This window comes from Canis lupus, chromosome 30, assembly GCF_048164855.1.
Source record: "Canis lupus baileyi chromosome 30, mCanLup2.hap1, whole genome shotgun sequence".
Classification (NCBI taxonomy): domain Eukaryota; kingdom Metazoa; phylum Chordata; class Mammalia; order Carnivora; family Canidae; genus Canis; species Canis lupus.
Window position 1 is genome coordinate 16196823 of NC_132867.1, and position 25793 is coordinate 16222615.

Sequence of the window (25793 nt, forward strand, 5' to 3'; positions counted from 1 at the left end):
CAATCTGGCTTCTTCTCTCATTATCCTACTGAGACTGTTCTCCCTCTAGCCACAAATGACCTTCTAATGGCCAAATCATATTTTGTTCTCACATTACTGGATTTTTTCTATAAAAGTTGATGCTTGATATTATTTCTCCCATGGATTCTAGGTATAAATGTCTCTTGGTTTCTATCAATGTACTATCCTTCTTCCTTCCCTTTGGCCCATCTATTGCATTATAGAGTTTGCTTCCTCAATATGTAAAGGGTACTTTCCTTGACATCCATTTATTTTCTTTAGAGTCCTAGCTTTATCTAAAAATTTATCTTCTATTCTGAGCTGTGTTTCCATACGCAGCTGGCTCCCCAATCTGTATATCCAAGCCTCTCCCCATGTCATTCCCTTCAGTCCATTGGAACTTTGTCTTAATTTTTAAAAATCTCATATCATTACCTCATTTAAATATTCCTGGTGTCTACAGGATTAAGGTCAGACTCTAGTGGGGTATAAAGCCCATCAGTATCTGGGTTCTCATATTCTATTCACAGCTACGTATACTGTTCTCCAGCCATACTGGAATTCTTATCATAATCTTTCCTTCTGCTATATTTGTATAGTTAGCTTCTTCCCATCACCTTAGCTCAAACTAAGGTGAAAAAAGTTTCATGACCATGTATTAGACTGTCTAACCCAGATCTTGAGATTCACTAATATCTGACATTTTTGAGATTATTTTGTTGGTATCCTGGGGCAATCCATACCCTGAAAGGGTCAGCGTTTTTTCTCCCCTAAAAAAAATAAAAGTAATTATTTTCAAACAAAGTCTCAATATGGAGTAAGCACTAAGGTGCATCTTTGAATGGAGTATTGGAGAAAAATTTCCTTTCTCAGGCCTGTCGACTTCCAGGTGTGGGATTGATCTGGCATCCTAGGTTGGGTTTCCACAGTACAAATTCGAGTGTGAGAGGATTTGTGTGAAAGTGGTTTATTGGGGGAGAAACGGAAAAGGACTCAGGAAAAGCAGGATATGTAAACAGGAAAAGCTGAGCAAGGTTATGATCTCAAGTGAAGTCCAAGCCTGAACTTGATCCTGTGGGTAAAATGCACCTCAGACACTGTCCTTCCTGGTGGCAAAGGATGTGGAATTTTGCCTTCTTGAAGCAGCAACCAGTCATTGGCTGCATGCTGGATAAAAGTGGGAGCAGTGAGGACTTGTCAACTCCAGATGCTTCCAGTTCTGCTTCAGTAGCCACAAGACAATTGTCTGAGAGAGCTGCAGGTACAGGTGGTTAGGAGTAGAAGGCAAAGCTGTGGATGCACATATAGAACTGGCAACAGACATGGAGGAGCACGAATCATCACCAGCATACCTGGTTATGGAGAAGCAGAAAAGGAGTTAATAATCACCGAGCTTGTCCTTTCCACTGCTGCAGCAGGAGTAGCAGAACAGAGAAGTGATAGCTATTAGAACAAGCATCCTTTAAGGTCCTTGGACACACTTCCAAATGAGTAAGGAGGTATATATGTGTTGAGGAGGGGGTGCTTCCCACAAACAGGACACCAAGCAATTCCTGGACATTAGAAAAGGTATCCAAGAATCCAACTCAATTTCAGACACTACTCAGATATAGCACCAGATTTCACAGGTTAAAGTTCAGTCCTACAAGACTAGCCCCTCTCCCCACATCAAATGCTAGTCATAAATACCAGACTATTACGTGTGCTTCTCACTAACTGGCTACAGATTACATGTTGCAGTGACTTCCTCCTTAGGTTCCATTAATTTGCTAGAGTGGTTCACAGAACTTAGGGAAAGAAGCTTACCAGTTTACTAAAAGATAAGAAGAAGAATACAAATCAAAAGCCAAAAGATGAAGAAATACCTAGGATGCAGTCCTGAACAAAGAGACTTTTGTCTTCTGGAGCTTGGGACCCCCAAGAGTGGAAAGCTGTCTGAAAAAGAAAGGGCCAAGAACTGTCCTCTTCAGTTTTTATGGAGGCTTCATTACATAGTCATGATTGGCTAAGTCTTTGGACATTGATTCAACCTCTAACTCTTCTTTCCTCCTTGGGGGTTGGGGGTAGGGGAAAACAGAAAGTTGCAACCATCTAATCACATGGTTGGTCTCCTCACAACTAGCCCCGCCCCACCTTGGGTGAGGTCTGAAAGTCACCTTCATCAAATGATCCACATTTCACCTTTATGGCTCTGAAGCATTGTCTGTAACTATGGATGAAGACCAAATATACCTGGAAATACACATTTGGTCACCAGATTACCATTATAAACATAACGGTCATATACATCATTATATTGCAAACTGTCTTCTGGAAGGTAGCAACGTCTCCTGGCCGCATGTGGCCATGCCTAGTCCCACTAGCAAGTGGGGGGATTTATCAGGACCTAGACCCCTCGGTCCTTAATAGAGGAAGTGCCAGGGTCACTGGTAGTCCAGTGTGCCCAATAGAACAGAGACTTTCTGAAGGTCATTAGCAGCAGAGCAACGGCAATGAGCAGGCCTGAGAGGAATGCCCCAGCAGAGTAATTTTAAAATGCATGCAGAACACACTTGGGAAACTTAGAAGTACTAAGATATGGGAAAGATAGAGAGAGATCAGTCAGTAGAACCTCTGAAACCAGGTAAAGTTTAGGCTACATTCCTTTACAGTCTTAGTGACAAATTAGGATCACTGGGTTCTAAACAGCCATCAGCTGCGGGAAGTTAATCTACCAATGAGCCAGGGGATAGAGCAACAATAGCTCATCCTTTTTTTTTCTTTTTTAAAGATTTTTATTTATTTATTCATGAGAGACACAGGCAGAGGGAGAAGCAGGCTTCCGCAGGGAGCCTGATGTGGGACACAATCCCAGGACCCCAGGATCACGACCTGAACCAAAAGCAGACACTCAACCACTGAGCCACCCAGGTGTCCCCAATAACTTATTTTCTCCTTGGGTTTCAAGACTCAGGAACAATGTCCCAATTTGGAAGTACTCTTTTCTAACTTCCCCTAAACTCAGCTTCTCCTTCAGAACACTCATCTACTTTTATCACAGAATTTGCTGCACTCTGCTGAGGTAGTCTGTGTCTGTCTGATCCAATAAACTCCTTAAGGAAAGGACCTATTACTCATTTCTAATCTCCAGCATTTAGCGTAATATGTGTCAAATATTAGTCTTAATAAATGTTAGTTGAGTGTATAAAGTATCTAGACTCATGTTTTTCATCCTTTTGGGTGGCAAAAATATCCTCTAAGGGCCTGATGGCCTATGAAACTTCTTCCCATAAAAATACTCAAAAACAGAGATTCTTGTATACATTAACCTAGAAGAAATGTTTCAAACAGATAAAGAAAATCCATATCGTTACTATTACTGTCCTTCAAACTGAAGACTGATAGAGATCCTCTAAAATTCTTGAAATCCTGGTATGTTCTAACTCTTACAGTAAACCAAGGAAAAATTTAAAATCAGTGCAACCATTAAGGATTTAGGAGCTCGCTCCCAAATTATATGCACCAGCTACTTTGGAGGAAGTTAGTAGGAATTGCAATTAGTGTGAAGTGAAGCATTGATGGGAGCCAAGCAAGAAAACAGAAGAGAAGGAAATGAGCAGACCTTTTAATGAACAGAGAAAACAGGCAGAGTGGGCATACTTGGCCCTGAAAATGAATAGTGGGGGTGACAGTATTTTCCCTCAGTTTTATGTCACACTTTAGGTCACTTCTTTGACTATTGAATGAGTCATGTCTAAGATACCTTAGCAGATGTAGGCAAAGCCTCCTTCTTAAGAGATTCAATCTCTTCTAAGTGCCCCGGGGAGCCCTGCATCCCCAGTTCCCTTCCTCTAGTCTTAAATGTTTTTATTTTCTAGATGTTGGCTGCAGAGCCAAGGAGATTGACATCATTCATCTGAGTAAAGAAATAACTTCCAGTGTTCGTGTTCAATGCGTTCACATTGCCGATTTTTGAGATTTTTGACTCATTGGGTCCTCTGTTGTGTTTCCACCTTTGATTAAAGTGTAATGAGATATTTTGCATGTGTTAAGTTCCAGTGAGTAATTATCAATTAGCTGATTGTTGAGTGAGGCAGATTTAATGAAAGAGATATCAATTTACACACTTTATTTCTAATTTTGAAATATCTTAAATCTTATCTCTTTTTACTTTTCTCAACAGATCACCCTGCAGTTTCACTCTGCAATCTGAGATTTCACCCTGAAGTTTACGATGGACTCCCAGCTAAATGTTTGAGGGGGAATTAGGCAGCATCCAGATAGAAGTAAATTTCAGTAAATGATTATTTAAAGGTAAATTAAAAATATAATGTACCAAATAATAAACACACTTATCCTGGCCACAGAAACTCATTCCTCTGTTTCACCATGGCCATAGAATTTCTAAGTGTAGAAAGAGCTGGAAGTAAAAAAATATGCAGATGGGAAACAGTAATATGTTTGAGAGTTTCTTTAAACTTATCTGCAAGGATGAGTTGAATCAGAATCAGTTTCTTGCTATCAATTGTCATTTGTGGTTAAAGTTGTGCTTCACATATATTTGTTTGAAGTGTATTAAAATTTTAAGTTCATGATTGTTTATGATAAAGTTGTACATTTCCTTGATTCAGAGACCCAAATGTTTCTGAAATTGGGACGTGCTTTATAACTTATATGGACATGTAAATTTAAAAGTTGTCTTTAAATTGATGGTGTGTTGTTCAGTTGATGAAATCTTAGAATTGAGGAGATGTGGTAAAATAAGATTGATTAGTCTTCTAAAAACATTTCTCAGAGATAGGTACCATAGCTTCTCTGTTCTTGATCCTCTTTCCTCTTTCATCTCCCATCAGAACTAATTTGTTCAAGGAAAAATTAGGCAAGACTTTCTGAAAATGGGTTCAGAATGAGATATATTTGGCTTTCTAATCCTGTAAGAAATGCACACATTATCAATGAGTCAATGCCAGGAGATGTCCCTTTGTCACTGGTTTACAAATTAACTTTAGGAAGCCACCTTCATACCTGGCAATGTTGCCAAACGGAGTCCAACAGAAGCGCTCAAATAATTCTTTAAAGTTTCAAACAAAGATCAAGACCAGAGAGCTTCATTTTAGCACCTGGTCATACTTTTCCCCCAAACATAAATCTATTTGTGTTAGAATTGGCCAAAGGGTTTGTCTCATTAAACTGTATTCAAGTGAAAGTATTTTATCAGTGATGAAAAATAAAATGTTATGTCAAAGTTACTTAAAAGGTGATGGGTGGAATGAAAGTCATTTCATGAAACAATGTGAAAAATGAAAAAGCTCTCTTTGATCATAGTTCATAATTGAAGGTTATTTCCATTTCCTAGGTAGTTATTTTGGCAATTAAATCAACTCAAAAGTTTTATCTCTAAAAAAATTAATTGTATGTTGAAAAAGTGAATTGGGATAATGTACTTGGTAAAGGTTAAAAGAGGTTATTCCAAATGTTATTTCAGTAACATTAGTTTGTTATCATATGCAGAAAACTTTAAGGTATTAAAAAGTATAAGATGCTAAAAATGTTCTCTGTATGGAAAAAAATACTCTTTGGTTTTATTAGTAACAATTGTTCTGAGTGAATGAATTTATTACTCCAAAGTGCCAATTTAAATTGGTGTTTGTGAGGATGATAGCAGTTTATGCTGCTAAGTATCATGCTGTTTATAAATCTCTCTTGATTTATAAATTCCTCATGATACTGATATTTCATACTTTTATTTGCTTTATTGAAGCATAACTGGCATATGATAAATTACATATATTTAAAATTCATAATTCAATAAATTGTGCCACGACTTGAAGATGCTCTGTTCACCTTTTTTCAGTCTTTTTTTCTATTTCATTTTGAATAGTTTCTATTGCTGTGTTTCCAAGTTCATGAGTCTTTTCTTCTGTAGCATCTAATATACAGTAAAACCATCCAGTGTATTTTTTATCTCGCACATTGTAGTTTTCTAGAGAACATCTCTAGACATTTACTTGGCTTCTTTAAAAAAAATTTTTTTTACCTTCACTTAACATTTGGAATACAATCTTAACAAGTATGGAATATAATCCTAATTGTTTTAATACATGTGTAAGTTAATTCTAACATCTGTATCAGTTCTGATTGATTGAACTTCATCATGGATTGTATTTTCCTGCTTCTTTGTTTGCTAATCATCTTTGGTTGCAGACATTGTGGATTTTATCTTACATGATACTGGTTATTTTTGTATTTTTATAAATGTTCTTGAGTTCTGTGCTGGGGTATGGTTCAGTTACTTGGAAGTAGCTTGACTTTGACAGGTCTTGCTTTTAAGAATAATTAGGTGGGACCAAGAGTGATGTTTACTAGGACTAATTATCCCCCACTGCTGAGGAAAGGACCTTCTGAATTTTCTACCCAATGCCCTGTGAGTTATGAGGTTTCCCAGTATGGCTGATGGGAACACATGCCATTACAGGCCCTGTATGAGCACCAGGCACCATTCCAATCTTTTCAGATGATTCTTTCCCAACCTCAGGTAGCTTCCTTGCATGTCTGTACTGATTGATACTATGTTGAATGCCACTTGAGAAGAACCCTCTGCAGGCTTCTGAGTTTTTTTTTTTTTTTTTTTCGTTTTCTTTTCTTTTATATATTTATTCATGAAAGACAGAGAGAGAGAGAGACAGACAGACAGAGACAGGCAGAGGGAGAAGCAGACTCCATGCAGGGAGCCCAATGCGAGACTCAATCCCGGGTCTCCAGGATCATGCCCTGAGCTGAAGGCAGATGCTCAACTCCTGAGCCACCCAGGCATCCCCTGAGTTTTTTTTCTAAATGCATCTCAGTCCTCTCTGGTCCTAGGGCTAGGGAATTCAGGCTATCATGGTCCTTCCAGACTCTCCATCTACCAGGTTCCTTCTGGGCCCCGTCTCCTATCCTATAGACTGAAAACTCTTCCAAAGAAGTAGGCTGGGGTCTATTGTGGGGCTCACCTCTCCAGGATCACTTTCTTTGTTGTCTGATGTCCAGGGTCTTAGAAGCCATGGTTAATTAAACTATTTTGTGGTCTTCTTCTGCTGTTTGTTTGTTTTGGGGTGGGAGAGTGAATTCAGTTGTTGTTACTTCATCTTAGCCAGGGGTAGAAATCTACATGTCCATCTCTCTCTTTCTCTCTTTCTCTCTCTCATGCATACACACACATATACACCCATATGTATATATATATGAATTAATATATATATGTGAATTATTATATTATGTTTTAATCCAAGCAAATACCAACTATCTGGAAGTTTTAGGGAAAAGTACTATTACAGACTTTCTAATCCTGTAGGAAGTATTATCATGTATTATCTGGTCTTGATATTGTTCAAAAGTTTTGTTTGAATGTTTCAGTATGACTCTATGTGGCAATATTGCATAGTATGAAGGTGGTTTACTATATTACAGTGTATAAAATCCCTACTCCCTCTCTGTGCCAAGCCCCTGTCCCAGTGTGATGGGATACAAATTGGTGCATTATTTTGATCAGAAGAATTAAAAAAAAAAAAAAGAAGAATTTTAGTGATTTTGAGATTTTTTTCAGTTTCTTTCCTATCCTCTCAATCACCTTTTTGATCAGTTCTCTTCTTCAAAGGTACCAAATCTCCTTATAATAATTTGTTATAGCTGTACAGGAGAATTTGTTAAACCTTGCCCATTTTAGGACACGGTTTCATGGGTCATCAATAGACTTTTTCTAAGAATGTAAGGACTACTGGACGGAAAAAAATTATTGAAAATAAACTGGAAAACATTTCAGTTGTTTTAAAAATGGGCTCTTTATGTAAATCGTTTCCTTGTGCCACATACAAAAGATATCTTTAATAAGGTGCTTGTTCTTGAGAATCACTGTTAAAGGATACAAAAAGTATTCTTTCTCAAGAGTGGTTAAGTGTGGCTTCTAGGGTTTGATAATAAAAGCACGACTATTCATGCATAATAGAATCAGGCTTTTTTTTTTTTTTTTAAGCATGCCTTCCTTTGCTATTCTGGACAGGTGTTTCCATAGTGCAATTTAAACTACAAAAATGGCTCATAATTGCCAACACCTAATTTAACATTCTGAAGCTAATCATAAAACAACCTCCCCTTTCACAGGAAAGACAAAGTCTCAGCTGGGCTTTAAATCCTGATTATATGACAAGGTTCCAATTGAAATTTTAGCTATCAACCAAGTGACCTTCAATGACCACAAGCTGGGAAGCTTGGTAACTAATCTAAACACATCTCTAGGCAAAACCCCCACCTCAGCGTTAGTTTCCAGACTCTTGCATTATTCACTTTATAAAAAAAGCAGACCATGAAAAGCAAATGATTGTAGCAACCTTCAACCCTCTATTCTTGAAAGGCCAACAGCAAGCTGTGAAAATATTCCCATAACCCTATTTCCTGTGTGGGAACTTAGGGCAATGATAAAATGTTTATATTGTCAGCCCATGTGTAGAAGTTAGTAATTCCTTCTGCTTTTAAGAAAGTGTTATTTGGGAAAAAAAATTGGTCATATTAAAATAAAAGAAACCCTGCATTCATAACTACTTGTAGATCATAATAAAGTCATGCTTAATTTTTTTACTTCCCAAAATCCTTTTCAGCAAATTTCAATTTGAGAGCAGCTTAACAACTATTCACTTTATATAGTTTTCCTCCTCTCCATAACAAAATTTTCCCAAAACAAAATTTTATCTTTACAAGACTTTTTTTCCCACTACATTCAAGAAACAAAATCCTGGCATAGTGGCCTATGATGCTGCTGGACAAGAAATACTTCACTCCCATCTTTAAGTAAGATTGCAAACCCATTGGCTCTTAATTGCTAACCCATAAATTTCTTGAAGATGATCCATTTTTTAAATCAAGTGTGTATTCTCCACAGTGCCCCATGGGCTGCTTTGTGCAAAGCTAGCACTATTAAACGTTTGTTGAATGAATGCTAGACTTTACTAATATAATGAATGAACGAATTGATTTCTCTGTGGCTACAATGATTATGTCCCTGGGTTCTTTCCCCCCTGATTTAGAACTTTATGTCTATAAGATTTTGCCAAAGGCATATGATCAAATCACAGTTATACATTTAACAAGGTGTCTATCCTTAAACTGAATTGAATATTGAATTCAATTGTTTCTTTTTTTTTTTTAAGATTCATTTATTTATTCATGAGAGACAAAGACTGAGAGAGAGAGGCAGAGACATAAGCAGAAGGAGAAGCAGGCTTCCTGCAAGGAGCCGGATATGGGGACTCAATCTGGATCCGGGGATCACGACCTGAGCCGAAGGTCGTGGGTGCCCAACCACTGAGCCACCCAGGTGTCCCAAATTCAATTGTTTCAATAGCACTTTGAATATTGAATATTGAATTCAATAGCACTTTGTAAAACAAAGCAGGAAATATCTAAAAAAAAAAATCTGTATCAAGTAAAGCAGTATATTTGTAAGTTTTATTTGGGTACACTCAACCTTTTTCTAATACAGATTTTGGCTAACTTACATAAAGAGACTTATACAATAGTCTTATTAGAATAAATTAAAGGAAAGAAGGTTAAGGATAAAAGAAGACACAAACATGCCAACTGCAAAGGCCAACACAGTGGTATGATCATACATAAAAATTAGCTATATGTTTTTTGGCATCCAAGCCAAAAAGAAAAAAAAGAAAAAAGAAAAAAAAATGGAAGAAGAAGAAACACAATGGGTTACATAACTCATTAATAAAAAAGAAGAAAATTTACTACTTTCTCAAAGAAGGCACATTTTTTTTCTTGGTACTAAACTCAAAGCAAGTTCTCATGTGGGTCTTAGGTAGGGAACATTGAGTAATTTAATGGACAATGTCCTTATACCAATTTCACAGCAAATGTGGAAATGGGTCTCAAGTGGCTCTTTCTTGTAAAGGCCTTCAATAAAAGTTGAAGGCATAATATTAAAACACCAGGGAGGAAGACTGTTCTGGGAGGGACCCACGAATGAGATGCCAGCGTGTGTTCAATCCTGATCCAAAGGTAGAACTTAGAATGCTGGTGGTTGTAAAATGCTTAAACCAGTTCTTGGCTGAAGTTTCATATTTATTAGGACCTGGAAGCAGCAAATTCTTTGAGATAACCCTCAGGGGAGGGTTGGTTGAGGTTTTGATATTTATGGTTAAGAATAGGCTAGTAAGATTTAGAATCTATATAAGGAAATGAAAGGTCAGTATATAATAAAAAAATTTCAAAACCTGAGTCAGTGTTGTGGTCTAAATCTCCTCACTCCAAAAGATGGTGGAATATAAAGACATTATCCAATATGGCAAGCTTCTTAGTCTTTTCCATCATTCTAGTGATGGGGGCAAGTTAAATTGTTTTCACTAGGATTTGGGATAAATTCCCAAAGATTTGTTCTATAAGTCAACAATCTCTTTAAAATCTCAACTTGAGATTTCAAAATGTATACAAATTATTATTTTGTAAAATAGTTGTATTTGTTTTAATATGAAAATAATGACAGCATCAAATGCTGTTGAAGATGTGGAGCAACAATACTCTCATTCATTGCTGATGGGAACGTAAAAATGGTACAGTTATTTTGGAAGACAGTTCAGAATTTACTTATAAAACTGAACATACTCTTGCCATACAAACCAGCAGTCATACTTCTTGGTATTTGCCCCCAAAGGAGTTGAAAACTTGTGTCCATACAAAAACTTGCACATGAGTATTCATAGCAGTTTTATTCATAATTGCTAAAACTTGGAAGAGTCCAGGATGTCCTTTAGTAGGTGAATAAGTAAATGAACTATGGTACATCCAGATAATGGAATATTATTTGACATTAAAAACATGAGCAATCAAATCACGAAAAGACATAGAGGAATCTTAAATGCATATTACTAAATGAAAGAAGCTAAGGACTGTATACTGTATTATTCCAACTATTTGATTATTCTGGAAAAAACAAAGCTATAGATATAGTAGAAAATTAGTGATTGCTAGGGGTAGGGGAAAGAGATGAAAAGAATTTTTAGGGCAGTGAAACTACTTTCTATAATACTATAATAGTGGATACTTGAATGAGCCCACAGCTTGAATGTCCATGAAGAGAAACAACTTCATTTTTTTCAGACACAATACTGAGTCTTCCTTCCCAATAACAGTTGAATCACTCAGAGTTTTGTCATTTGGGATTAAAAAAATAGCTAAAACAAAAAACCTATTCTGTAAATTTTGCCATTTAAAACTAATAAAACAATAACTAACACATAACTCATGGAATGTATAGATTTTATATGCATTAACTCATTTCGTCCTCATGGGCACCTATGAGGTGGGTACTATCCATTTTACAAAGGTAGAATTTAAGGCCCAGAGAACATAAATAAATTGCTGATGGTCACAGAGCTAGTAAGTGGATGAGCAGGGATCCGAACCAGTCAGCTTGACCTCAGAGCCTTTCTTTTAATGAGAATGCTAAGCTGATGTGAAATTATTCTATTTAAAATCTTTTGGTTCTATAATCTTGAGTTACTTCAAGCATACATGTAGCCTAGAACTATCTTTGTAAATGTATCTGGGCCAAAGCTGTCTCAGGGTCAGACTATGGAGATGCAGCCATTCTTGTTCTCCTTCAGTATTCTATTTTACTCTCTCCACTTCAGTGACTTTCTCCAGAGTTCATGGATTTTTTTTTTCTCCATGACAACTTTACCTCAGGCAGAGGCCATCATGCCTTCTGAGACACATCTCCATGCTACCTTTTCTACTTTTACTTCTACTTCTAAACAGCTCAATCATTCAGTGTTTTACAGTACATACTCTTTCTTCTTTCCAAGAGGAAATCTTGGACTAGCTCCTTTTTTATCTGAGGCCACACCATAACTTCTAGCTAGCCTAGTGCTCAGTGCCCTGACCTGGTCTTGTCAACAGTAGCTGTGAGGACTGGCACCTAGTATACAGAGAGCAGGACTTAGTCAAGGAGCAATGACACAGGTGAGGTGTTTCCCTATAAAGATTGTGTGTGTGACAGGGTTTCTTAGATTTGGCATGTCCACCACAGAATTGAAGTAGATGTTATATTGTTCTTTTGTACTTCCTTGAAGAGCTCACTTTTTTTCCCATTTGTCACTTGTCCTTTCTTTATCAACTATATCTTGGCAAGTCACTATTAACCCATTTGTATGAGAGAGGACATTACTACGGTGGGCATCTGTGGCTTGTCCAGGCCCCTAAAACTCTTAATCAGTGTAAAAATGACCTCTGAATTGCAATAAATGAACACTTGAAAGCATTTTTAACAGCTTAGAATGCCAGCATTAGTTAATATGAGTTTTTTGCTGGCTTACCCCTTGTACACTCAGTTTCTAATTGACAAAATAAAACAAACAAAAAACACCTTGCTCTCTGTTGTGTGAACTTTTCCTGTTTTCCAGGCAGCTACAATTTTGCATTCTTCCTCTCTGATTATATTCTGAGTTCACAAGGACCATCCTTACCCTTTTATCTCAGATCGTCTTTGTTTATGTTCTGTGTCACACACACCATCACCATCACCCTGCTCCTCTGTCCTCCACCATCACTACTGGTATCAAATGCCTGCTGTCCTGCTAGGGTTTTGTCGTTTAAGTATTTCATATCCCTTTAGGTATGTGTGAATTTTGTATAAAAATAACATTGAATTTGTAGACAGTCATAAGAATTAGATGAGTGGTTTTGTCTAGTACCTATTAGAAAAATCTTCTGGGCTTTGGAAGCAATAGGTTTTTCACAGTTGCTTTGCTTTTGTTTGTGCTGATGGAATTTTGCTTTCAAGCAATGAAAAAAAATAAGATTAAGTGTGCATGCTTAAATCTGAAACTATTTTTCAGAGAATGATATGCAATTATACTTTTTTCTTTTTCTTTTTTTTTTTTTTTACCAAAACCTCATGTTAAGAGGATTATCTTTTACAAAAAAATAAAAATAAAAAGTCTTGTTGATAAAAGTTCTGGAAGCTACATACTTGAGAGGCAAATACTCCTTTCATGAGAAGGACAATGTATCAACTGATGTCAGATTTCCAGTAATAGCAGTGGTTATCTTGCTGATATATTGGGTGTAAAATACTATATGAGAATACTATATTTCTTCTGAAAAGATACTTATTTCCTTGCAAAGTTTCTTTAAATGTTTTCTTCTCTGTCTTGTCACTTGAGACAACTTTTTATATTACTAAACGTTTTAAGTTACGCAATTTTGAAATTGCAAACTATAAGAACAATAACGAAAATGATGCCGTGTGATATTTACTTGGTTAGTTGGCTATCTTGTATTGCTGTCTTGCTGGAACATTTTACAAACTACTCTTTTACTCTCAAGACTTCAATGGCCATAGAGATTTATAAGGACTATTTGACATGCATTTACAAATATATGTATTACATGTTTATTTAAACCAGTTACTTATATAACTATGTATATAATTATATATGTTATAACCAAAATATACATCTTTCCTCTTTTTTTGTGGGGAATATTTTTTTGTTGTTTTATTTGTATGTTTTATCTTAGTACTTACTGGCTTGTAAACTTAATCATTATGTGCCAAACTATTGCAACTTTAAGAGCCATTACTGATACTTCATGTGGTCAAGGAAGTATTATATTTAAAATTAAAACCTTTTTGGAAATTCTGGCATATATAATACATTTTAACAGTGAATTAAAAATTAACGGTTTAAAAAATGTGTTCCTTTTGAAATGAGATGCTATTGGTGAAATCACACATCTCAGCCCTAGTTTATAAGAGTTTTAATTATTTTTGGAATATGAATTAAGCCACTATAGGTGATTTTTTAAAAAGTGGGCCTAAGAAAGATGTAAAACATTTTTATTGCCTTAGAGAAAAGGGATGGTGGTCATTTGGAAACACAGCATTAAATATTTAATCCTAGTCACAATACGGAAAAGGCAATTGCACAGACCTTTCCAGAAGAAATACAGAGGATGTGAGGTCAGGAAGGAGGAGAGAAAGAGATCTAAAGCAAGGCACATCTGGGATTGTTAAGAACAATCAGAAGCCATAACATAAAGAAGACAAAAGGTAAATGTGCCTCAGTCTGCTCCATGGCCATCTGGCTCAACGGACTTTAAATATTGAGCAAGCATTGTTTCAAAGACTTCTTTTTTTCTCTTTCTGACCTCAGCTACTAGAAGACTATATACAAAATCAACCTTTTTGTGGAATCTCCATTAAATCAGGGTTGGTATATATTTGAAAACTTTCCAGCTTGTGATAGTCTTAACTTCCTACTTACTGGATACTCAATGCCCAAGACCATTTATAGTTTCCTAAAATTACACATAGATTATCATTTGACTGTTTATGTAGCTGAGAAAATTTAGTAACTTTTTCCATGAACAAGCAGTAGTCATTTCAACCCGTGAGCAAATAGTTAAAACAAATACACACCTGATGGGTTTCGTTTTTGGTTTTGTTTTTTTTTTTTTAATATTCAAGATGAAAAAGGCAATATGTTCTTTCAGAAAAAGTCTATGAAGAAAAATGGTTCATTTTCCTGGGGAAGAAAAATGAAAATTCTTCTTTTAGTAAAAATAATATGATCAAACATATGAGAATATCAGTTTAAAAATAATTAATAGACTTGTCTTCAGTATAGTCTTAGATTTATAGAATAACTGAGCAGATGATAGAAATAATTTGATTCACCCTCTCACCTCTCATAGTTTTCCCTATTACTAACATCTTGCATTAGTGTAGTTTGTTACAGTAAATAAATGACTAGTGATGCTTTATTAATAAACATAGTCTATTGCTTATATTAAGATTCATACTTTGTGTTGTACAGTTCTATGGTTTTAACAAGTACCTAATAATATGTATCCACCATTACAATTTAATACAGAATAATTTCATCACTTGTGTTCCACCTATTTATCCCCTTCCTCCTTCCCCTGGAACTTCTGGCAACCACTGACCTTTTGCTGTCTCTATAGTTTTACCTTCACCAGAATATCATACAGTTGGAATCATAGTTGTAGTCTTTTCAGACTGGATTCTTTCACTTAGCAATATATGCAAACAAGGCTACTTCACTTCTTTGTGGTTTAATAGCTCATTTCTTTTTATCACTTCTTTTTATCACTGAATAATTCCTTAAATATGCAAAATTTCTGAGACCAACTATAGTCTTGAAAAGTAAGGGTACTTAAAATGTATTTTTAAGTAAAATGAGTATCAAAAAGTTGTCTATTTCAGAAACACAAATAGTTTTCAAAGGTCACTAGGCTCAACAAGATTCTTTTTTGTCTGCAAAATGTATTAGCATCATTTAGATTTTCCAGTACCACTAACATGCCTCTAAGTCATACTCAATTCATTTCTTACCCATCTGTAATACTTGGACCATCTGGTAGTGTTCCATAGGCTGGTATACTCCATTAATCAGAAGGGCTGGCCGATAATCAATATTCCATGAGCCCCCAAGCCATGAGAATTGGTCCTCCTTTTCTCTGTTCTTCCATATTGCTTCCTTCCCTCCTCTTCACACCCCTGACTTAGATATTAATACTCTAATTTATCAGAGAATTTTTGGAGGGAAGTGGGGGGGGATGAATAACCATGAAACAGCAGGACATTTCTCTATAGCTGTTTTCCCTGCATCTCATTTTATCTGTGGTTGATGATTAGTTGTTTCTAGAGATCTCCACAAATATAAATTTCCATTGAAATGATAAACACAGGAAACTGAACAAACAAAAGGGATTTGAAAAACCAAATCTTTCATGGGATCTGATGTCTCCTATTTATATGTACTCAGTTATGATTACTGAAATGAGCATCTTTTTAAGGCTCGGGTACATATAAAAATTTCTCTGACTTGTAATAAATTTTTTTTTAAATAATCTGTTTTCCAAGTGCTTGTGATCTAAACCACATACAGTAGTAGTTTTTGTTTACATTAATAGGAACCAGGTCATATGCAAGTGTTTCTTGAACATATGTTTGAGAAAGCCATTGGAATGATCCAGACAAGACTGCTTTGAAACCACAAAAGACTGGAATAAATTTAGTATACTGGAAAACATAATTGAATAGTGTAATTAAAAGTTCATCTTTCTTCTAAATAACTTGCTTGCTTAATCAGAAAGACAATCTTGAAAAAAGCTTAGATTCAGTATTTTTGGTCTGCTTCTTTTTTCTGGGAGCCATATTGATTGCAGTTTTAGAATAAAGCTATCTAAACAAAATCAATTAAAACAATATTAAGAAGGCCATACACATATTTATAAAAATCAGATGATCTGTTAATTAAAAAGCACAACCCATCACTAACATTGAAGCTTGAAATTTCCATGACAACAGTTAAAAAGAATTTAGCAGCACACATTTTATTTACTTTGCAAAAGAGATGGATCCAGTAAAACAGGCTGATGACCTAAAACAGGGTGGATTTATAGTCATATGTTTGGGCCAGTAAATTGAGAAGTGTCAGCAAGATTGGCAGGAAAAGTAGACTTGAAGTCACAGCATATATATGTAGTAGTAATGGCTACTACATTGGCAAAATATAAGTAATGTTAAATAGTCTACTTATCTTTGTTTTTTAACAGTTGTAAACTTCCCCATTGCTACATGTGCAAACATTAATTATTTTGACAAAAACAGAATCGCCTCCATAGCATCACACTTTTTTCATTTTGTGGCAGTTGATTATTAGCAATGCTGCATTTTCTCTCATCTTTGGCATTATTTTTAAAAACATAATCTCCCTGGGCACCCCTGGGGCATTTTCAAATCTTCCTTGTCTCTTTGTTTTTTAATCCCTTTGTATGCATTATAATAGTGAATAATAGTTTTATCTGGTTATCTATCCTTTTTTCTTTTATTTTCAATTATGTTGGATATTAAATTACTGTCCTCCTATCCCAGAAACTGCAAATTCTGCTTGTGTTCAGATTTCATCTGACCCAAATTCTTAACAGTCAAGCGTACAAATAATTCCATGCATGTATGTCTATCACATATATTCTCAATGTTGTCCGTTTATCAGTAATAAAAATGAATATCAACAAATCAGTGATGCCTTATTGTAGAAAAATCATAAATGTAAAGATACATAAGTTGCTTGGTAGTCTGGGCTCTTGGGAGGTATGTGAGTTATGGGGGAGATGTTATGAATATAAATGAAATTATAGCAAACAACATGAGGCTCTGAATAATCAGCATTTAGAAAGTAGTGCAGAGAAAAGAAGCCAAGGAGAACAGAAGAGGGAGCGGCCCTTCAGCCCTGGATGATCAGGGTAAGTCCTGCCAAAGGCGGTGGGCTTTGCTCTGGGTCCTCGAAGATGAATGAGATTTAAATAGCAGGAAAACAGCAGGAAAAGGAGTTCCCAGAATGAGAACAAAGTGACCTAAGGCAGAGAGGGTATGGAAGCTCAAGATGTCTTGGGGACACTGAAGAGACAGGAACAGAAAATTCACATAAGGCTCCAGTAAGAGTTGAGCTTACAAAAACAGGCTGAGACCAGATTCTGGCAGATTCTGTATTCCAGGCTCAACAGTCCTAGTTAAGAGCATCAGACAATCATTTTGTGGCTTCTCGGTGGGGAAATGGGTGTTCTTTGGACAGATTCATCAGACAGGGGTATGAAGGCTACTTTGCCGGGGGAAGGCTGGAGGCAGGAAGACAGTCCGTGGAACTATGGAGAAGGGATTGCCGACAGGTCCTGAGGTGGGGATGGTCTAGCAATGAATAGTTTCAGTGAGGTTGAATTTGAGTGGAATGACAAAGCAGTCAATTAAGGTAGAAATATCCATTTGAAAATTGTTTGAGGAGAGAATTTAGATTTAGAATCCATTCCAATTAGGAAAGTTTGACTAAGTTCCTCTCCTCCTTGAGACGTCTAAAATTAAGCCATTGAAGGTAATGGCCAATTGAACAGATGACAGCTTTGAGGGAGAAAAAATATAAAGAACAAAAATTGGAGAGAGGGCTGAGTACTGAATTTAATGTTCTCTTGGGAGAAGGAATCATAAAAGGGAATAAAGAAGTTGTTAGAGAAATAGGTGGACTCGAAGAATGTAGCCTTGTTAAAATTATGCAAAAGAGGGATTGATTGGCCTAGTTAATACTAATGTCCACCTGTCAGAGACTAAGGTAGGACATTTGTTTAGTCATGATTTTTCACTACATAGTTCACACATCACTAGGAAATGCTTCATGTAACTGAATATACTTCTCCTCTGCCAGCAAGTATCAACATACCCTGTGACCTGTTGCGGAGTGATTTATAATGTGAATAAGACCTAGAAAATTTGTTTTCCTTATGCTTGTGGATACATGTCAGTCAAAACATTCAAAAGCAAAACCACAATGGCATGGAAAATCTCTGCAGCCACCTTTTCTTCTCTTTCCTATCTTGTTAATTTCAGAAATCCAGCTATTCATCACAGGCAATACAACAAAACACGATCAGATCTTCTTTTAACTCCGAAATCCAAAGTGATTGAAGATTTGCTGAGGCAATGATCTGTCAGTGTATGCCCAGATGTAGATGTTGCTCATGATAAGAGAATAAGGGTTCAGTTCTGTATAGGGATTGCTCTTGGCACACTAGATTGATGCACTTGTGCATGCAGAGGAAAAAGGTAGGAAAAGTAAACAGATTTGGATTCCGCTGCATTGGAGATTGTGCAATGTGATGACTGGAGTTGGCTCCATTCGTTGGGTCCAGGATAGAAACCACTGTAATAATCCATCAGCCTTCGGAGTGTCATGTACAATCCTGAGGGTAGTCGCTTCTCAGAATAATGTATTCATCTCCTGGGTTAAAGGTAAGAATGAAAAAATTGCTGATGACTTAAAATACTAAGTGAGGGTTGTTACTAGGCATCTTTTCTTGCTAACGTTGCTGAATCCAGATGAGAATTTGGGAGACTTGTTACATAACTGAAACTGTCAGTTCAGCTCAGCTGGGAGAATCCTGGACTGGTTCCAGTGTTCCTTCTGCCTCTGGCTTAGCTGCATGATCCTGAGCAAGTCACTGGACACCTATTTTGCCACTGATAGTCTCAGGAATGAAAGAAATGTGTCTATTCCACAATGAAATTCAGGAAGGTTCTTTTAAAAAGTAGAAAACACAGTGGAAATGGGTAGTGTTAAAAAGTGTTCCTGGATTTAGGAAACACACACTTATTTTCTTCTAGGTTTATTTCAGCTTGGTAATTAAGAATATATATTTTTTAAATTTTGTAAGAGCTCTTCAAGGAGAAATTTGCCATTTCTGGAAAATGAATGTGGTTCTAAACTTGGAATCATATTTTTAGACACTGCAACCTGGTTTCTCACCAAATGTCCATAGCTTCCTACTGGACTTTTCATGCTTTTCACTTTTTGTTGTTGTTGTCATCTTCTCTCTTCCTTTTGGATTCTCTCTCTCTCCCTCTCTTATTCTCTCTCTCTCTCTCTCCCTTTCTCTCTCCTGCCCCATTGTCTCTGCCCTCCCCCCATCTCTGCTGTAGAATAGCTTTTATTTTCAAATTACAAAGGTTCTTTGTTTCATTTTAATGATATTAAAAAAATAATCTTTGGGATAGATTCTGAAGAGCAGAAATTACTGTACAATTTTATGAAAGGCAGGTCCAGCAAAGACGAGTTTGGGTGAAGTAAATATCGTACTGAAATTACCTGAAATTTAGTTTGGGACTGAAAACTAGTAAGAATAGAACCATCTTGTGGTACATCCAGATTTGGAAAGGACTTTTTTTTTTTTTTTTAAATCAGGTGACAGTTACTAATATCACTGGTAATAGAAGATGGAAATTTTAGCTTAGAATATAATAATATATGATAGTATAATAAATGTAGAAGATGTCAAAACTTCAAAAAATCTGCATAAATGTGCTAACTATAGAGAGAGTTCATCAGAACTAACAGAGAATTGGAAACTTTGAAAAAAGTATATTCTTTCCTATGTGGTACAGGCTATGTTCCTGTGGAAGAATATTGGTTGGAGAGACTTAAAATTGTATGATTTACTGAATATTAAGCAAACTTGACTATAAGGTAATCTTTTTTCCAAAGAGAAGATCCTAAAAAGAATTTTTGATTCATTTTGTTTGCTTGGTTTACCAACTTGAATACATACTTTTAGGGATGTTGTTTAAAAAGCTATTTATAAAATGTAATTATTTTATTTGAACACACAATTTAAAAAGTGCATATTATTTAAATGGTATAGTAATGAACAAATGCTTTTTTCCATGTTCTCATTACACAAAGCACCTATATTAAAATGTATCACTTGCATTAATATTTTATAATGCCTGAGTATCATTAAAAGCATTTTCTGAAAATTATCGTTTAGACACCAGTATCTTTGTTATAACTGGAACCATTTGTTGGGTCATCTAAACGAAAGAATTTATCACCTTTCTATCCAGGTTGTCGGAGATATATTTCTTTTACATCTTATGCATAAGGTGGCCAATGGAGATTTTACCCTAAGCCACAAATCTCACTTTCATAATCATCATTTCAACAACTTAATCATTAATACTTTATTTTTAAAAGTGATATATTAAAGGTGTGTTTATATCCAAAACTCAAGGAATAATTGTTAAGTATGCATAAATTTATTTGCCACCTTACGAAGTTAATTCCATCATTAATTGAGTTATTTTGGGTTAGTGAACCTTTCCCAAATAGAATTTTCTTTTTTTTTTCCAAATAGAATTTTCTTGTTAAAATAAGAGAACTCTATTTAATATTAGAGATTCTAGAAGATGACTTCCTTGTTTCTGAGGAATAATTTTGAAAAGATAACCCACCTTATATTCAAGCATACATGATACTTGTGCTTTTTAGTGATCGGGTCTATTGAGGGTAGTATCTTTAGAAGCTTATGTTCTCTTCCTGTTAGGCACTTTCATTCCCTGTAGTTAACATTGCCAGAGAAGATGAGAGTGATTACTCAGAACTGAAGATGAAGCATAGGGAAGGAAGCTCCTACCAACTGGAAGAGGAAGTAGAATGACCTTCTGATTCCACAGGAAGGTAAAGAAAAAGGTAAGAGTGGCAGGAGGAGCTAGGAGAGCTCTCTTCCTCCCACCATTTGCCTAAAACCCAAAGACAGAAGGGCATAGAAACACTCATAAAAGTTTTTCAAAGTCCTAGAAATGTCCTGGGGGAGGTAACAAGTCTCTCAGAGAAGTTGTCTCTTGGGAGCCACATTCAACATGGCATCAGGCAATAGACTAGAAAAAGCCAAGGAAAGTAATCTGAAGAAAAGCTTCACAGAGCTCTGTGCACTTTAGGTGAGTGTGAGAGAAAGCAGCTAAGAATTATATACAGAAACAAAGAGCCAAGAGAACCCCCCAAAATGGGGTCAAATTTTACTGGCTGAAGTAAGCCACTGGTCGTATCTAACATCAAGGGTGCATAGAAGCATAATTAATGTTTACAATTTGTGCCACCATAAGTCTTATTTTTTTTTAATAGAGAGCATTGCTTGTTCAGAGTTCCATTAAACCAAGAGAACTCATTGGTTCTCAGATCAGGGGTTGGCAAACTTTTTGTGTGAAGGACCAGACAATAATTTTTTTTCAAGTTTTTATTTAAATTTCAGTTCTTTAATTCACAGTGTAATATTAGCTTCCGGTGCAGAATTTAGTGATTCATCACTTACCTTTAGCAGCCAATGCTCCTCACAAATGCCCTCCTTAATACCTATCACCTATTTAACCCATCCCCCTACCCACTTCCCCTCCTTTCTTACACCCTACACAAAAATAAATTCAAAACAGATAATAAATATTTTAAACTTGGTGGACCATGCGGTGTCTGGTGCAACTACTTGATTCTGCTGGTGTAGTGGGAATCGAGTACTTGCAACAGCTGTTGTAGTGCATAGCTGATATGCAAATGTATGGGAGTGGTATGTTCCAATACAATTTTATTTAAGGACACTGAAGTTTGAAACTCATAAAATGTTCATACATCACAGAATATTATTCTCTTTTTCATTTTTTCCCCCAACCAGGTAAAAATGCAAAAACCATTTTTAGCTTGCAGGCTGTACCAAAACAGATGGTGGGCTGAACTTGGAATAATACGAATCTTATATAGAGAATTGAAAACATACAAAATTATTGGAAGGGCTGGAGGAACAGTTCTAGCCTTAACAACCAGGAACAACTAGTAGCTCCAGATATTACTCTGCCTTTGCCTCGAGCGGGTAAACCGCTATCACAAATGCAGGCAGCTGAAAAATGGTGATCTGCTGCTAATTGTGCTTACTTCTGAGGCTGTGGTCCCAGGCTATTGTGCCACAATCCAGAAATATGCCACTGCTGTTCTAGGAAGCTGCTGAATCAGGAATTCACCCACCACGTTGGGAAGTCTCTGCAATAGCTGCCACCTTGGCCTTAATCCTTGCCAGCAAAATGTATGCCTCAGACTTGGCTTTTTCCTACATTTGATTCAGTTTCTAAACATTCCCACATGCGAATGATGGAACCTAAATCATATCCTGGTGCCCAAAGAGTCTGAGAAATGGTTTCTAACTTTCCAGCTACTGCATGTTAGCAGTGGGTTTAAATGGATCTTTGACAAAGCAATTAAATGTATGGAACGTAGCCCAATGAAAGGGAGACGGACTCATTTAAGATGACTTCTCTGGCATTTCCAAATCCTTCTGAGCTCTCAGGAAGATTGGGGTCTTCTGTGTAACTCCCACAACATAATATAATGGTAAAAATGATTGTATACGTGTTTTCCTCCCACCAATACTACAGCCTCCAAACAATCACTTATATCATCCCACCGAAAAGTAAATTTTCGACAGTTGCACAAATAGATTTATATAGTCGTATTCATGGTGGCCCTGTTTGAAATAGCAACAAAAAGTGCTTTTTAATAGAGAAAAGGGTAAAGATTTGGGCATAGACATGTTACAAAACAATTGAAAGAAAAGTATGGTTGTAGATACTGACATGGAAAGAGGTCTCAGACACATTGTAAACAAATAGAATTCAAGAACAGTTTATGAAGTATGATCTTTTGGAAAGATAATTTTTAAATGCATTATTATCTTCATTGAGTTGTTTTCATCTTAAATATAATCCAAAGGTGTAAATATAGTTCATAGAATTATATAAAATAGATAATGTTCTCTATCATCCTCATCCCCTGAGATAACCAGGGTCAGTTTTTATGTACATATATTGCTTTTTTACTGTACACAGCTGAAGTTTGGATTATGTTTTTAAGTGAATTTAGTTTTGAGTGGCACATTTTTATTTTTTAGGAGTCAGATTTGTTGTGTCAGGGCTGTACTACTTGGGGACTTTTGTGGCACTCTTAATTTCATTTTTCTACCAAAAATAGCCATAGGGGGCCACTGATTCCTTCACAGATACCATTTCTATGGGCTAATACACAGGACTGACTTGTTTCATAAATTTGGTTCAATTTTACACAATTTTAAATTGTAACGCATTTCAGAGGCTACTGTTTTCCACAAGTATTACAAAGTGCTTTATTTTCAGTGCAAATATGACATTTAATCAATCCAAAACAGGCAAGGTACTTGTAAGCATTAAACAAAAAATTGATGTCTCTGAGAAGCAGTACATTGTTAGGTCCTCCTTGAACACTTGCGTAATTCTCAAATTGTAAGGCTTCTAGACAAGATACTTCATTTTCCTATTATTGTGCAAAGAGAGAATCTACATAAAATAAGTGTAGGAGATCCTTCAGTCATCACTTAATATCTTCATGAGAGTATCGCCATCATGATTTCTCCCTGTGTATATAGGTCCATCATTGCTTTTCATGAAATAAACCATAAAACATAAGTTTTTCAGTTCTGTTGCTACAACTCATTTATTTTCTACTTGAGCAAAATATACATAGGTGAATAACCTGTCTGGAAGTAACAGTAAAAATCATAATGTCCAATAGCAATTAAGTCTTGAGGTAATAAGACACTTAAAGTAATTATAGTTAAACCTGACTAGTTCTGAGTAAGTGAAAGGAAAAGAATGCAAAATGGAAAAAGACTGAATTGTCAAATGCATTTAAGCAGTGGTTTTCAAACCATTGGGCCTTAGAACTTCTATAAACCAAAAAATCATCAAGAATGCCCAAGTAGAACCACCAGATAAAATATAGGATGCCTAGTGACATTTGAATTTCAGATAAACAATGTATAATTTATTAGCGTAAGTTTGTCTCAACTATTCCATGGGACATATGTATATTAACTGTTATTGATTGTTTATCTGAAATTCAAATTTACTGAGCATCCTTAGCTTTATTTACTAAATCTGACAACCCTACCCCAATTTGTTACATCTGTCAGTACTTTCCATGTTATAAATTAAGACTGAGAAATTTTTTAAAGTCTATATTCATTAATTCATTTTAAGATAATAACTTAAAATTATCTTAATATGTCTATTACAGAAGTCACAATTTTATGAAAAATAATTACTTTCCTTAAAAAACAATCAGATGGTTGAAATGGTTTTATATTTTTTCTAATCTCTTTAATATCTAGCTTAATAGAAGACAGCTAGATTCTCATACCTGATTCTCTATTGAACCTATTGCACAATGTTGTTCCATTTAAAATATCTGAACAAAACATGGCCTCACTCAGATATGTAGTTTGGAAAAAGAAATAATATTTTATTCTGCTTTGATCTACACCCCAAATCCACAACTGATAGTTCCTAAAGGGTTGGTTGCAATAAGGAATCAGAAATTGTAACCGTTACTTTTTCATACTATCATAAAATCCATTCATCTGTCTAGCTCTTTGAGTGGATATTCTATCCTTGCCTGATGTCACATCATGGGACATTAGTCATTTGGGAAATAATAGGCTTACTGATGTATTTAGTTCTTTCAAATGATCTTTATACAGAATCAACAGATCACATTTGTTAATATCACCACCACCAATTTCATCAGAAGAATCTTCAGTATTAAGAAGATGTCAAGCTCAAGGTGATAGATTTGTGTTTCCCAAAATACCAATTTTTCCTTGGAAATTCAAATTTTATCATTGGCAATAGATCCTAATTTTTTTTTTTCCTTGAAGCTAACAGGCTCATTTGTTTTTTTCAAGAAAATGTTTGCCAGATACCCCAGTCTGAACAATCACAGTCAGTCATTTTCTCAAGTAGAGATCGTGTTCCATTAAAAAAAAGCAGCTTGTTCAGTTCTCAACACATTTTCCTTATGATCACAATCATACTTAGGCAGAAGTACTTTTATGTGTACTTCCAATTGTCATCATACACAATAAAAAAATGTGTACTTAAGGGTAGAGATTTAATTAAAGTAATGCTTAATCAAAGTGGTTCTTAAGTGAAATTGGCTTTTTTTCTTTCCAGCATGAGTGTATGGCAGTGACGACTACAAATGATCAGTTGTGCAGTTTGCTACCATTGTCTTGATTCACACCAAGTTGCCAGGCCCATTGCTTTCTCACCATGTGTTCAAATGTCCGCACAGTGAAAAGGCAAATGGCTTCCTAGCATTATTATAAAGAAAGTTTTTATTCTGTGAACTTCCTGAAAATGTCTCAGGAGCCTATAGAGTTCTGCATACCAGGCTTTTAGAACTGCTGCTTAAACAACAACAGCAAAATTGTGTTATTTTCGAGAGTACTTTAAAGAGCAGGTAGTTACAATAGAAACACCAATATTTATATCTACAATAATTAATGGACTAATCCAACATATTTTCTTAAACATTCACCACCCAGACATTTTCTTCTTTCCCTTTTTTTCC

At 35.7% G+C, this 25793-nt stretch overlaps 1 long non-coding RNA gene across 1 annotated transcript; it reads right to left on the reverse strand.

Moving 5' to 3' along the window:
- Positions 1-951: 951 nt before the first annotated feature.
- On the reverse strand, positions 952-15731 carry LOC140621485 (uncharacterized). Its single transcript, XR_012021200.1, has 2 exons — positions 14441-15731; positions 952-1352 (listed from the first exon to the last, which is right to left on the reverse strand). It is a non-coding gene; the product is annotated as an uncharacterized lncRNA (long non-coding RNA).
- Positions 15732-25793: the final 10062 nt, after the last annotated feature.